General features: G+C 34.3%; 1 non-coding gene across 1 annotated transcript; it reads left to right on the top strand.

The window, feature by feature from the left end:
* Nucleotides 1-13,967: 13,967 nt before the first annotated feature.
* LOC118485270 lies at nt 13,968-14,074 on the top strand. The gene has a single exon (XR_004875575.1). It is a non-coding gene; the product is annotated as a small nucleolar RNA R71 (small nucleolar RNA).

Here is a 14,074-nt window from a genome sequence, read left to right as displayed (position 1 = left end):
ACGGGTTCGAAAGGTGTATTGGTAATTCTAATTTCATACCTAATTTTAAAATTGTGTGTTTATAAAAAGCTATAGCAATAGTAAGGATGATTATGAGACAGGTTCGAAGGTGTATTAGTAATTCTAATTTCATCCCTAATTTTAACATTGTGTCTCCTACCGGCTCAATGGCGTATCGATTATATATGATTAAGTTAATAAAAAAATAAAGCCAAAATGTTTAGAGGTATATTCGAGTAGGGGATGGTTCAAATGAAAACCATTTTTAACGCGAAAACTAACTAAAAAAGCCTAAAAAACACATCAATTTTTTTTACATTTTTTTATTGAAAATCGGTAGTTTTTCTATATAATTTTTTTTTTCAAAAAAAAAAAATTTGTAGTATACATGTGTAATAATACATATGTGTACTATTACACATGTGCACTACAAATATATATTTTTTTAAAAGTTTTTTATATACATAAAATAGTGAAAATTGGTAAAAAAAAATTGGTATGTTTTTTAGGTTTTTTTTAGTTACTTTTCGAGTTTTCACGTTAAATAATGGTTTTCATTTGAACCTTCTCGTCCGAATCTACTATCTACTACTTCTAATAAATCAAAATAATGTTTAGCCACTTGTCATTAGCTTAAACCAATACTTGCCATGTGGCATTTGATTAATACCTCATTTTCTCAAATGACCGCCAAAACGCAGCATCCCTCACGCCTTTTTTCTTTTCCTTCTTCTTTCTTTAACCTAATTAATGTTCACCGTTTCACACAAACAACTCTCCATCTTCACTCCAATCTTCTTCCAAGAATACCATCGATTTCCATATAACAATGAATTATTTCACTGGATCTACATATATAGATGGTTCTACGTTCTTCATCGTCTTCATCTACTTCTTCTTTTTCTTGATTCGATTTCAGAATTTCGAATATCGATCTACAAATCTGTAAGTTGTTTTTGTTAAATTCCTTCTTTAATCATTATTCATGTGTTCCTTCGTTTAATTACTGTGTTAAAACTATGTTTCTGTTGATTTAACCCTAAATCCGATTTTCATTGAAAATCTGTTGATTTTGGGGTTTTAATATTATGTTTTTGTAACCCTAAAACCGATTTTCATGTATAATATTGTTTATTTCTCATTTTTATTTATTCTATCAAGTATATACGAAACCATAGATCCGATTGTTATGGAATATCTTTGTTAGGTTTTATTTGAATTGATGTCTAATAAGTTTTATTTGATTGTCATGCTTATTAAGGTTTTGATTGTGATTCAAAACCCTAAATCCGATTGGGATTGAAAAATATGTTGATTTTGGGGTTTTAATTTTATGGTTTTGTTAAAGAATAAGTTGATTATGCAAATCCCTAAAACCGATTTTGATGCAAAACATTTTTTATTTCTAATGTTTATTTATTCTATCAAGTTTATACGAAACCCTAGATCCGATTGTTATGGAATATCTGTCTTAAGTTTTATTTGAATTGATGTAAAGTAAGTTTTATTTGATTGTGATGCAAAATAAGTTTGTGATTGTGATGCAAAAGCCTAAATCTGATTGTGAGGGATTGTGATGCAAAAGCCCAAATCTGTTTGTTTTTGTGAGGGATTGTGATGCAAAAGCCTAATTCTGATTGTGATGCAAAATAAGTTTTATTTGATTTGATTTTGTATTCTATGAACCTCATTCGTGTATATCATTGTTATGAATTATAGTTTTTTATTTGATATGATTTTGTTTATGTGTTTTCAGTCTGATTTATTGGTTATAGTTATGTTATACAAACCCTGATTCTGATTTTCATGGAAAATCTGATGATTTTGTTTTTATTTCACATGTTTATGTAATCTATGAACCTCCGTTTATATACTGTGTTACAACTGATGAATGATTTTTCGTGTTAATGTGGTTTTTTTGCTTAACGATTTGATATTGTGATTGATCATCGGATTATGAGTGTTGTGTTTGTAATTTGTTGTTAGGCTACATAAATTTGTGGAAATTCAGAAGTGTTTGGTTGTTTTTTATTTCATTATATTGTTGAATCTTTGCTCCACCTTCCTATTGTTTTGTTTGAAGATTGATTGAATATTATATGTGTTCTTGGAGTTTAATGGTTTGATCCTTGATGTTTGACAATTTAATTTCGGATCATGATAACGGTTCGGTACTATCCTTCAGTTTGTTACAAAAATTTTATTGTTAATTATTATTTCCTTATTTAGAGGATAGATAATAACTTGATTTTAAATTCAAAAATTTGATTTGGATGATAATTTGGAAGTAAACGATTTGAAGTTAATAACATTAATTGGATTTCCTTTTTAGGTGAGTTCAATGTACCTAGACATGTTAGTTGTTTAAAATTTAAAATTTTATATATAATTTTGATTAAATTCTTCCAACATACTATAGTAATTTTAAATTTAAATTATATTTGACTTATTTTTAAATAAAGTTACCTGAAATAGAAGTTGACTATATTCATTTTTTACTAGTAGGGTGCCCGCGCGATGCGGCGGGGGCGACATTTTGCATTACGGCACTCATTTCTGGTAGTTTTCTTATTCGTATAATATTTTTATTATTGTGGTGGATATATGTCATAGGTGTTACATATGTCTAGAATTTTAATTATACCCTAATTCAAGAAACCATTGGTGTAATAAAGTAACACACGAATAAGAAAAAATAATCTTAAACATAATTAAAAGTTATATAAAGTAGCACACAAATAAGGAAAGTTATATTGAAGGATAACTTTGATGTTCTCAAATTTACCAACGTGTGGAACTGATAAGTTTTGCATCTGGCCATTCAATTTCCGTGCATTAAACGTGAATGATGTTGTTTATACAAATGATTTCGTTGAGCTTTTGAAACATATCAGGATTGATTATAAGAAAAACTACGTAAACGGAATCTATGTGCGTAGATTTAGTGAATTCATGGATTGTTTTTAAAGATAGTGTGTACTGGGATGCATTTCACAATGGGTAGACTCTTAATAATAATCCAATATTTTACACTAAAAAAATAAATTCTCAATAAAATTAACACTACGCACGAAAAATCGGTGAAGCCAAGGCACACCTGGGCCTCTGTTATCCTCCGAACCTAACTACAACACTCAGGCCTTCAAACTATAAAGTGCCATTGCTTTGTAATACATGAAATGCTAATGTTACTCAAGTGCACACGCAAAACAAACCCACCTCAACGTGCGGGTAAATTTTCTAGATTCAACGCAGTCAAAAGCCACGTTCAAGGTTCTATTTCATTCAAAGTTATAATCAAGGCGGTTAAATTCTTAGCTTATATCAAAGCACAACTTGATTTACAGAATAGGTTTTGTATTTGCATGAAATTGTTATATGTTTTATATATCTAACATTATTCAAGTAACTATCAAGCTATTTATATTTATCCATTTAATATTTGTGTAAAACACTTTTAAAGAACGTAAATAAAGGATTAGATAGGATGCAATTTATCCATTTAATATTCGTGAAACACTTTTAAAGAACGTAAATAAAGGATTAGATAGGATGCATATATTCTATCATAATTATTATCTAACCCGAAACATAAAACCATCACCATGGACATTCATTTTTACATTTCTGTTGTAATGCGCGGCAACACCAACTTATATCTATCTTTTATATAATAATGTTAATGTTAATTATTATTTTTATTAGTATTAGAATTATATAATCTAAAAAGATAAATGCTAAAAGGTTTTTTTGATGAAAAAGGTAAAAAAAAAAAAGGATATATATTATCTGACCAGATTACCCCTTAGTTAATTATTTTTGGACGAAGTTATTGATTTAGACGAAAATGACAAAAAGAAAATTAAGCAAAAAATAAATCAAACCTCATGGACCAAATGAGAAAAAAGAACTCTTTGATAATCAACTCCCACAGCAACGCACGGGTAGCGTCACCTCGTAATATATACAATATACAATTTGTTAAAATATATACAATTTTTTAGTCAACCAAACCCGACCCATTTTAGCTCGTATTTCACACTCAAGTAATTTTTCCACCCCTAAATTCATTAGGACCTAAACACAATAATCAATTTAACGCTCACAAAAAAAATCCAAAAGTTTTGAATTTAAGCTTAAAGAACCTCAAAACATTCTTTATCACCTGGTATTCAATACCATCAGGAACAATGATACTATCATGTCGATAAGGGCCGAGCCCATTAAACAATATTCATCAGGAGATCAAAGATCAATACCGTTTTTAATATTCTTTCTAAGGTCCAGTTCAAAAATTCAAACACGCGTTTGTTACAAACTATATGTGAGCAATTTTAACCATGGTTGCAAAAAGTCGCTAGGTGTTGGATTTGAGAGTACTCGGCCTAAGCGGAGATTACTCGGGGAATAATTGGCCTAGGTGAAGAATACTCGGGTCTCGGCAACCTACCTTGTAGCGAGTACTCGGAGCCTAGGCGGGACTTTTACAACCACGATTTTAACCCACTTACTTTAATGGGTCATTCGTGTTATGTTTAATCTCCTAACTATTTTAGCAGAACCCTCATTCAGGAGCATTTGATTGAAGTGCCTAACACCTGAAATTTGAATAAACTTACCATTTAGTAAAGTAAGATAATGGTGTCTCAAATCACAAAGGATCAGAAATCCAAACACTTGAGATTCAGAAAATAGAGTTGTTATTTTTAACAAAGGTGTGGTTTTGACCCATTAACTTCTTAGCAGGTTGATTGGGATTATATATTATCTTGCTAGATATAGTCAAAAGATTTGGCTGAAACAAAAAGGGATCAAATAGATCAACGGGTTGAAAGCATCCCAATGTATATTTTTAATGCATAATACCTCCTAGATCATTTTATACAATGTAGCATTTTATAATTTGGAAAGTCTAGAGACCACACACTAAAATCCTAGTTTAATAATAGTAGATAGAACTTAGAAGGATGATGAAATTACTGTACCACATGGCTCTGTTCCCTGGAGCTATCTGGCTAGCATTTCAAGTAGCTCATACAGAACGACATATTAAACTGTGCATTAAACAAAATCATTATCCCGTAATAGTCTTTCAATTTTCTTCATCAACCCATTTACTTACAATTGGATCTATACGGGCTGCGTTTTATCTCAAACGGGTCAAATAATAAAATATAGCTAAAGGTGAGAAGGGCGAGCGGGTTAAAAGTCTCAAAGTTAATATCTCACTATTCACTAATACATCATCAATAATCTTCATTCAAAGATCTTGTTATTATAATAATACTATTGCTTTTGTAATCAAGAGCTTGCAACCTTGATATCATAGCAGCCTCAAACCGGTTCAAAACAACCTCACAACTTATTTGCAGGCAACAAAAACACATCACATTCATTGCCTAGAGCTTAACCGGTTGTCATTCATCAAAACTAAGTCAAATACATTTAAAACTCACCTTGTAACTGCTGGAAATCGTGACTCCAATCAGCCCCTTCGTAGGCAGCCCCTAAGAGATCAGAATCTCAGCTTCATCCTGACTAATAACAGCCAAAAATTCGTCTCCATCTGTTAGGGATTAATCATTACACCCACATGCGACAAATTGTTACAATCACATAGACTAATCTCTCAAGTGTATGGGACAAGACAATACAATTTAATATAAAAAGCAAACTTTCGAGCAATAGTTTACCTTGGCGCCTCCGGTTTTAAATGAACCAGTAGCAGCTTTCTCCATTACAAGAAAAAGGTTGAAGTTCATTGAGCGCGTCCAAAAATAACTTGAACTGATCTTATAAAGTTATTTGACTCGATAAGTATTTTGTTTGTCACCTGAATAAAATATAAAGTCAGCATCACCATTTTATGACCATATGAGATGACAAATGGATGTTTTACTACATAATTATTAAAGTGCATATGTTAATCTTGGTCAAAGCCTATTATCATAAGTACATAACCTAATAAACATATCTTATTAAACAAGAACTAAGAAAAAAAAATAAAAGCAATAGATACCTGACACGTTTCAAAGATGCAATAGCTATAAATGCACTCTGAATCATGTCCTCATTGTTGTTAACTTCTTACTTTACAGTGTCTTGTTTCAGCTTGAAGTGAACCGTTTATTGCAGAGGCTCCACGAATTAATCTAAACTGTGAGGGTGCAAAGCAACTTAGTACATCAGCTAGCTATGAACCAGAGTGACTATACGCCTAAACAATAAACATAAAAATCACTCACCTGCTAAGACAGCCGAAGGACACTTATCTGCAAGTTTTGAAGGATAAGATGGCAAGGCAAGCGTCCTTTTATTGGTGATACGTCTACCGGATGGTGTCTTGGAGCGTCAGTGGGAAGGTGTTCAGTTGCTTCAACATAAGCTGCAACATATATACAAATTTGATGAAGTGTTTGAATATGAATAAGTAACTCCAACTGATGATTCAAGGAAGAGCATTTTTGCCACTGTCAAGTTAAAAATCAAGATCAATCACACAACTGTCGGCAGTTTAACATTTAGAGTTGTATGTTGTGTTAGAAATGACATACATTTGTTCCAATAGTAAGGGTTTGTGTAAATGGTCTTCCTATCAGACTTTATATGTGAAGGACCAGTTTCTTCAGCAGCTCTATAGAAGAGGATGACTGAAGGACTGACCCTATCGAATTGCCAGAAACAACCGCAACAACAGCATTCGTGGCGCTCTACAACGTTTCACGAAGAAACCCTAACCGACGGCACCCACCTGATTATCGGGCGTGAATCTTTACGCCGACTGTCGAAATATGAGGGCCTTGTAGATGGAATTTGTGTGTGTGTGTGTGTGTGTGTGTGTGATGGAGAACGAAAGAGAAATCATTTGAATTTTGAAATGAGATTAAGGTTTTCAAACATGCGTGAATTCGAAAGCCCTATTTCAAAATTCAAATTCAAACTTGATAGAGCCAAATTTGATGCCTGCAATACGTATAATAATAGTAAGAATAGCTAAAGAGGGTGGATTACATTGACCTGGTATCTCATATATAGCTTTGAATGTGGAAAAGTGGTTTATCACTTTCTTTATCTATATCATTTGTTTGTCACTTTAAAATTAAATAAATTTATAAGATTTAGGCTCTCTCAACCAAACAACTTAGTTTTTGCATCTCAGTAATCGTAATCATCTGTACACTAAGCAATCATCTACTTGTACCTTTTAATTCACACGTTAATACTGAATAAAACAACTATCGAAACGTCAACAAAAATGAGTAAGTTGTCACGGTACTTTTGGATTTTTTTAAAAGATTATAGTTTATAAGATATGGTAAGAATAATTAAAATAATTATAAGTTTGTTGTGGAGTAGGAATTGTAACTAATCATCCATAATTTTGTTAAAACCCTAGGGATTTAGGTGTAATAAGTTTAGGGGTTAAAAAATAAATAGTGTTTAAAAGACCATTTTACCCTCATTTTAGGGGTTTATTTATAAATAAGGGGGGAAGAAGTTCTTAACTTTTGGGAATCCCTCCCTCATGCATTATAATATAGTATAGATAATTGCTAATTATCCCCTAATTTTTAGTAACCTCTAATCAACAATTATTGGTTTCTAAATAACTAATTAGATTCAAATTATTCAACAATTATATTAAAAACATTTATTGATTGTTATTATATATGCTTTAAATCATTAATATAATTGATACGGAATTGACTTTTGAACTTTCAGTGTATTTTAGATAATTATGTCCCTCAAGATACTAGCATTTGTATGTTTTCAAATATCGTTTTAATTATTAGAAGTCTGTTTAAAGAATATATTAATATTCTTAAAAAGCGTCAAAAAATGTGTTTTTAATATTTTTGGCTGATAATTTCCTTATTTAGATGATAGATAATAACTTGATTTAAAATTAAAAATTTTGATTTGGAGGATATTATGGAAGTAAACGATTTGGAGTTAATAACAATAATTGGATTTCCTTTTTAGGTGGGTTCAATGTATCTAGAAATGTTAGTGGTTTAAAATTTAAAATTTTATATATAATTTTGATTAAATTCTTCCAACATATTATAGTAATTTTAAATTTAATTATATTTGACTTATTTAAATAAAGTTGCCTAAAATAGAAGTTGACTACATTTATTTTTTATTATTGTTAATTATCCTAATTTTTAATAACCTCTAATCAACAATTATTGGTTTCTACATAACTAATTAGATTCAAATTATTCAACAATCATATTATAAACATTTATTATTGTTAATTATCCTAATTTTTAATAACCTCTAATCAACAATTATTGGTTTCTATATAACTAATTAGATTCAAATTATTCAACAATCATATTATAAACATTTATTGGTTGTTACCATATATGCTTTAAATCATTAAAATAATGGATGCGGAATTGACTTTTGAACTTTCAGTGTATTTTAGATGATTATGTCCCTTAAGATGCTAGCATTTGTATGTTTTCTAATATCGTTTTAATTATTAGAAGTCTGTTTTAAGAATATATTAATACTCTTAAAAAACGTCAAAAATGTGTTTTTAGTATTTTTGGCTCATAATTCCTTATTTAGAGGATAGATAATAACTTGATTTTAAATTTAAAAATTTATTTGGAGGATAATATAGAAGTAAACGATTTGGAGTGAATAACATTAATCGAATTTCTTTTTTAGTTTGGTTCAATGTACCTAGACATGTTAGTGATTAAATTCTTATTTGTCTGTTTTTAATTAGGGGAAATCTTGGTTTTTGAAATATGTTAATTCGTTTTTAGGAGTTTATAGATCAAAGTAGTTGGGTAAAAAGTTAATATGGATTCAGGCTTTCGATTCGGTTGACCCAAATCATTTTTAATTTAGTAGTATTTTCATTTGCTTGAATAAAATGATCTATGATGTTGATGTGTGTTGGTGTGTATATTTTTGATGAGTATTTAAGCCCCTTTTTTTACACTTTTTGCCAAGTTTTAAATTTATAAAACACGATATTCACTAACACTAAACACACATATGGGCAAGTGCACCCATCGTGGACGTAGTATAGTGTTGGTAAGATACCGAGGTCGTCCAAGGACACAAGAGCTTTTAATACCGGTTTATCCTCAACGTCTAATCAAATCAAAAAGTTAGAAAAATGTTTTAAACTAAGAAAAATAAAAACTAACTAAATGCTGAAAATAAAAATAAAATAAAAACAGATAGACAAGATGAATCACTTGGATCCGACACGTGTATTAGTATAACCTTTGATTATTTTCGCACTTTTGCACTTGTTTAAGAGATTATCTTAGTTATTGTAGTAGGCCACTCTTTTGAAGGCGACGTTACCCTCAACCCAGTAGTTTGAGTCAGCAAGGATACAATCCTAAAGGGTCGGATTATTGAAAGATAATGAATTAAGTTATTAATGCAAATTGTGGTAGGCCCCGCTTTTGGCGGTGACGTTACCCTCGGCTAAGTAGTCTGAGTCAGCAGGTATACAGTCCTAAATAGCCGGGTTATAGTATTAATAGTAGTTAACTTATGAGGGGGTCAAAGAGTTTGGATCCCCGCCATCCAATACCTATGGGCATTGAAGGAGATCCTACTAAATTTGACCCAGGTCCCAAGCAGGACCTCTAAACGCTGAACAAGGGCAAGACCCTTACCAAACCGTTCCCTTAACCCCCGACCAGGTAGCCAACATACCTCCATATAGACCGTGGAGATATGAATGGTGAAAATCTTTTATTTTATATAGACAGTAAAATAATGCCAAGACACCACGGACAAACGATAAGGAAAGATCACCTTCAACATAAGTAACTAGTTATTAAAGTCATTAATACAAAACACTTGTCTTCACCAAGTGATGTAAGAGACTTAGGCAAACATGGCCTTGATTGTCAAGAACTCTTACGATCAATCTTGGATCCCGAGACGACTCACACACTCTACGATGGACAATGGATGATGGTGGTGGATGATGGTGTTATGGTGGTGGTGGGTGGTGGATGAAGTGTGAGAGAGGTGGTGTGCCAAGGGATGAGAGAGAATGAAGCCAAGCTCCTCTATTTATAGGCTGAACAGAAGGCTGGACACGGCCCCGTGTCCGCTGGACACGGCCCCGTGCCCGTCTGACATTCTCTCTCTTCATTAATTGTAATTGCGAATTACAATTAATGCGCCTGCTGTACTTTCACCACGCCCCCGTGCCCGCTGGACACGGCCCCGTGGTGGGCAATGGAAGCTTCTACTGGTTTGTCTTTTCTGCTGCTTCCTGGGCACGCCCCCGTGTTCGCTGGACACGGGGCGTGTTCAGACTCTGTTTCTTCTCCTTTGCTTTGGGAGGTGCCGTTGAGGGTCCGGGCAATCTACTTTTGTTCCTTTTCTTGTATTTATGGTAGAATTAGTTGTCTTTTTGCTTCTTTTGTGATTTTGAGCTCATTTCATCCTGAAAATACAAAAGGAAGACAAAAACACTCTTTTTCCAACATTAGTACTTAAAAAGGGTTAGTTTTATGCCTTAATTGATGTGATTTATATGTTGCATTTTACACACATCAAATACCCCCACACTTGAACTTTTGCTTGTCCTCAAGCAAAACTCTTTAAATGTGGCTTACACTCCCAAATGGAATAGGTAGAAGAGAAGTTTTTAGCTTGTCCTAGAGTGTCGGGAATCCAAGGTCTTTATAAGTTTTATTTTTATTTATTTACAATCCTATTCGTTATGATTTATTTTGAACTTTTCATAAGATAAATTACTTATTTGGGCATAGTATGCCTTATTAAAATTCTATTTATATACAAGTTCACATACCTCACGGGAGATCACTCAACACTCGGCCGAAGGTGTATATTTTTAGTGAATCACTCGAGAGCGGCATGGAACTTACGCCTTCCATAGGCTTGCCAAGCAATCAATCCTCCTCCTTTTTAACTTTTTACCTTTGTAAATATCAAGAGGACTTTTTGGGGTAAAGGGTTAGGTTTGGGTTAAAGGTGGGTGGTTGGTTAGTGGTTAGTAAAAAGGGCGAAAATCGTAACAAGCGTCGGTTTTCGTGAAGTACCTTGTTTTTAGTGACTTTTTATTTTTTTGAAGTATTTCTCCAAACAAGCTTTTTTTATAGCTTTTGTTTGTTTTTGACTTCATCATCATTTTTTTTTTCACATAAAAAGGCGAGTTTACGAAAAACCGAGCTTGTTACTAAAATAAAGAGTGAAAAATAAAAAGGTTTTTGGTGGGTAAAAAGGGTTTTTTGGGGTAATGAAATGAAAGGTTTAGGCTCAAAGGGGCTATCTAGGGGGATTTTTGGGTAGGTGATAAAAATTGAAAAATAATGGTTTTGAAAGAAAATGGTTAGTCCTAATGCCTCCATCATTTACTTACTTGGGTTTAAGTTGGTAAGGACCGGGAATGTATTGTCGTGGCAAGTTCTAGATTTGTAAGAACCGAGCGGCTATTCACACAAGAAACGAAAAATGAGCATTTAATCTAAATATGTATATTTTTGTGCTCAATAAAGGCTCAAAACTCACTTTTGTGGGAATGGGTTTTTTGATGTGATCAAGTATATATAATCGAATTTTTAACTAGACTTGTTATGCCCTTTCATAATTTTCTTATTTTGGTTCTTTTTTTTTATCACGACGCTATCGGTTGTAAACTTGTAAAAATATAACCTTTTTAGAACTTGTTATTCCCAACTTAAACTAAGACAAGTAAATAAAAAAATGAAAAAGTTTTTGAAAAAAATTGGGGTGTTTAGCGGTTCCAATAGAGTTTTGTGTAAGGCTTGTGTTTAGGATTTTGCAAAATTTCAAGGTTTTAGCATCCCCCCCACACTTAAATTACACATTGTCCTCAATGTGTCCAAAAATAAAGTTTTTGGTTGATTAGCATGTGTAAAAGTGGGTTTAAAAGCAAAGTTTTGTGTTACTGGCATCCTGGACACGGCCCCGTGTTGACCGGGCACGGCCCCGTGGTCAAGTGCCATTAACAAAAATTAGAGAATTGAAACAGAAGCCTGGACACGGGGGCGTGTCCGCTGAACACGGCCCGTGTCCAGTTACCTGAACTGGGTGATTTTCTGCAGGGGGCTCAGCATGGGGCCGTGTTGGTTGGGCACGGCCCGTGTTGAGCCTTCTGTGATGGAGATTTTTGTCGGGTTGCTCTGTTCTTCTTGCATGGTTCCATTTTTCTCGTTCCCTTTTTCATCCATTACCACCATGAGTGTGTTTTATTCTGCAAAAACTAAAAGATTAAACTAAACTAAGGATAGTTCCGCGGAATGCCTCCGTGGTGCGCCACGTTTATAAGGGTCCTTGGCTAGACCCGAGTCGAGGTTATATATCTTCTGAGTGGGATGCCTGGCTTCCCATGTTACACCGTCGGAGAGCGGCATCCAGGCTCGAATCAATAACCTTCATGTAATTGACTGGGTCGTCGTCCTCTATTCTCTTCCCAACTCCGAACTTCACCTCATCATCCCCATACCTCAAAGTGAGTGTCCCGTCATTCATGTCTACCACTGCTTGTGCCGTGGCAAGGAAGGGTCTCCCTAGTATAAGGGGGACCTCGGTGTCTTCCTCCATATCGAGTATGACAAAGTCAACTGGATAAACGAATCTGCTTACCCTTACCAAGACATTCTCGATGACACCTTGTGGGAACTTGACGGATCGATCAGCGAGTTGTATGCTTATTTTTGTAGGGCTCGTGGTTCCCAAGCCAAGCCTTTTGAACATTGATGAGGGCATGAGGTTAATGCTAGCCCCTAGGTCGGCCAAGGCATTGCGAACGGGTGATTCCCCTATTGAGCATGGAATCGTGAAACTTCCGGGATCGATTTTCTTTTGGGGTAGTTTATTGAGTACGAGGGCAGAGCATTCTTCTCCTAAATTAACTAATTGCAAATTTTCAATTTTCTTTTTATGGGTAAGGAAGTCCCTCATAAATTTAGAGTATTTGGGCATTTGGGTTAGGACTTCGATAAAAGGAATATTGACATGCAACTGTTTTAACAGACTTTCGAATTTTGCGAATTGCTCATTGGTCTTTTGACGAATTAACCTACCGGGGTACGGAACTCGAGGAGCCTTGGTAGGCTCTGGTGATGGAGGAGAGTTCTTTTCCTGCAGAGGTGTTGGCATCGTTTCTTCCGTAGGTGGCGGTACTTCTGCAGGCCCTACGGTGCGGTTTCGTAGTGTGATGAGGTGAACTTGCGCCTTTGGGTTTGTTTCGGTATTGCTAGGTAATGCGCCTTGCGGTCTCTCGGAAAAGTTTTGAGCTATTTGATTTATTTGTTTTTCTATGTTTTGAATGCTAGCTTGTTGATTCCTAAAATTAGATTCTAATTGTAGAAATCTTTCCGAGTTTTTCTTATCAATGTCAGAGACGAGGCGAGATATAGTATCTTCGAGCCTTTCTCGTCCACCTTGTTGTTGAGTGAAATTTTGTGACTCATTTCTTGATTGCTGAAAGTTTGTTCGTTGGGTTTGTTGGTTACTACTATTGCCGGGTTCCCTCCAACCAAGGTTTGGGTGGTTTCGCCATCCTTGATTGTAAGTTCCCGTTGGAGGACCTGACGGCCTAGGTCTATTATCAATGTAGTTTACCATTTTGTTGATCGTCCGTTTCTTTCATGCAACTCCAATTTTCATGTGACCCACCACACCCTTCACAAGCCATAACCGAGACGGTTTTTGTCATTTCTAATTTTTTTATTTTTGAAGAAAGGGCCTCGATTTGGGCTTGTAAAGAAGTGCTTTCGTCGACCTTATGGGCGCCCGGGGCGATAGACTTATTTCCCCGGGGGGTGTGCCATTGAAAATTGATTTGAGCAATTTCCTCAATCTGATTATATATTTCATGTGGGCGTCGGTTACCTAAAAGTCCCCCGGAGCTAGAATCAAGTGTCTGCCTAGTGTGTGGCAACAATCCATTGTAGAAAGTGGATACTTGTTGCCATATTGCGAGGCCGTGATGGGGACACTTGCGTAATAGCTCCTTGAACCTTTCCCAAGTTTCATATAAGGATTCCCCGTCCTCTTGTGAGTATGTATTAATTTAAGTCATTAATTT

The sequence above is a fragment of the Helianthus annuus genome, chromosome 12 (genome assembly GCF_002127325.2).
Source record: "Helianthus annuus cultivar XRQ/B chromosome 12, HanXRQr2.0-SUNRISE, whole genome shotgun sequence".
Lineage (NCBI taxonomy): Eukaryota > Viridiplantae > Streptophyta > Magnoliopsida > Asterales > Asteraceae > Helianthus > Helianthus annuus.
Note: the sequence above shows the minus strand (reverse complement) of the source record. Positions and strands in the feature narration are given on the sequence as shown.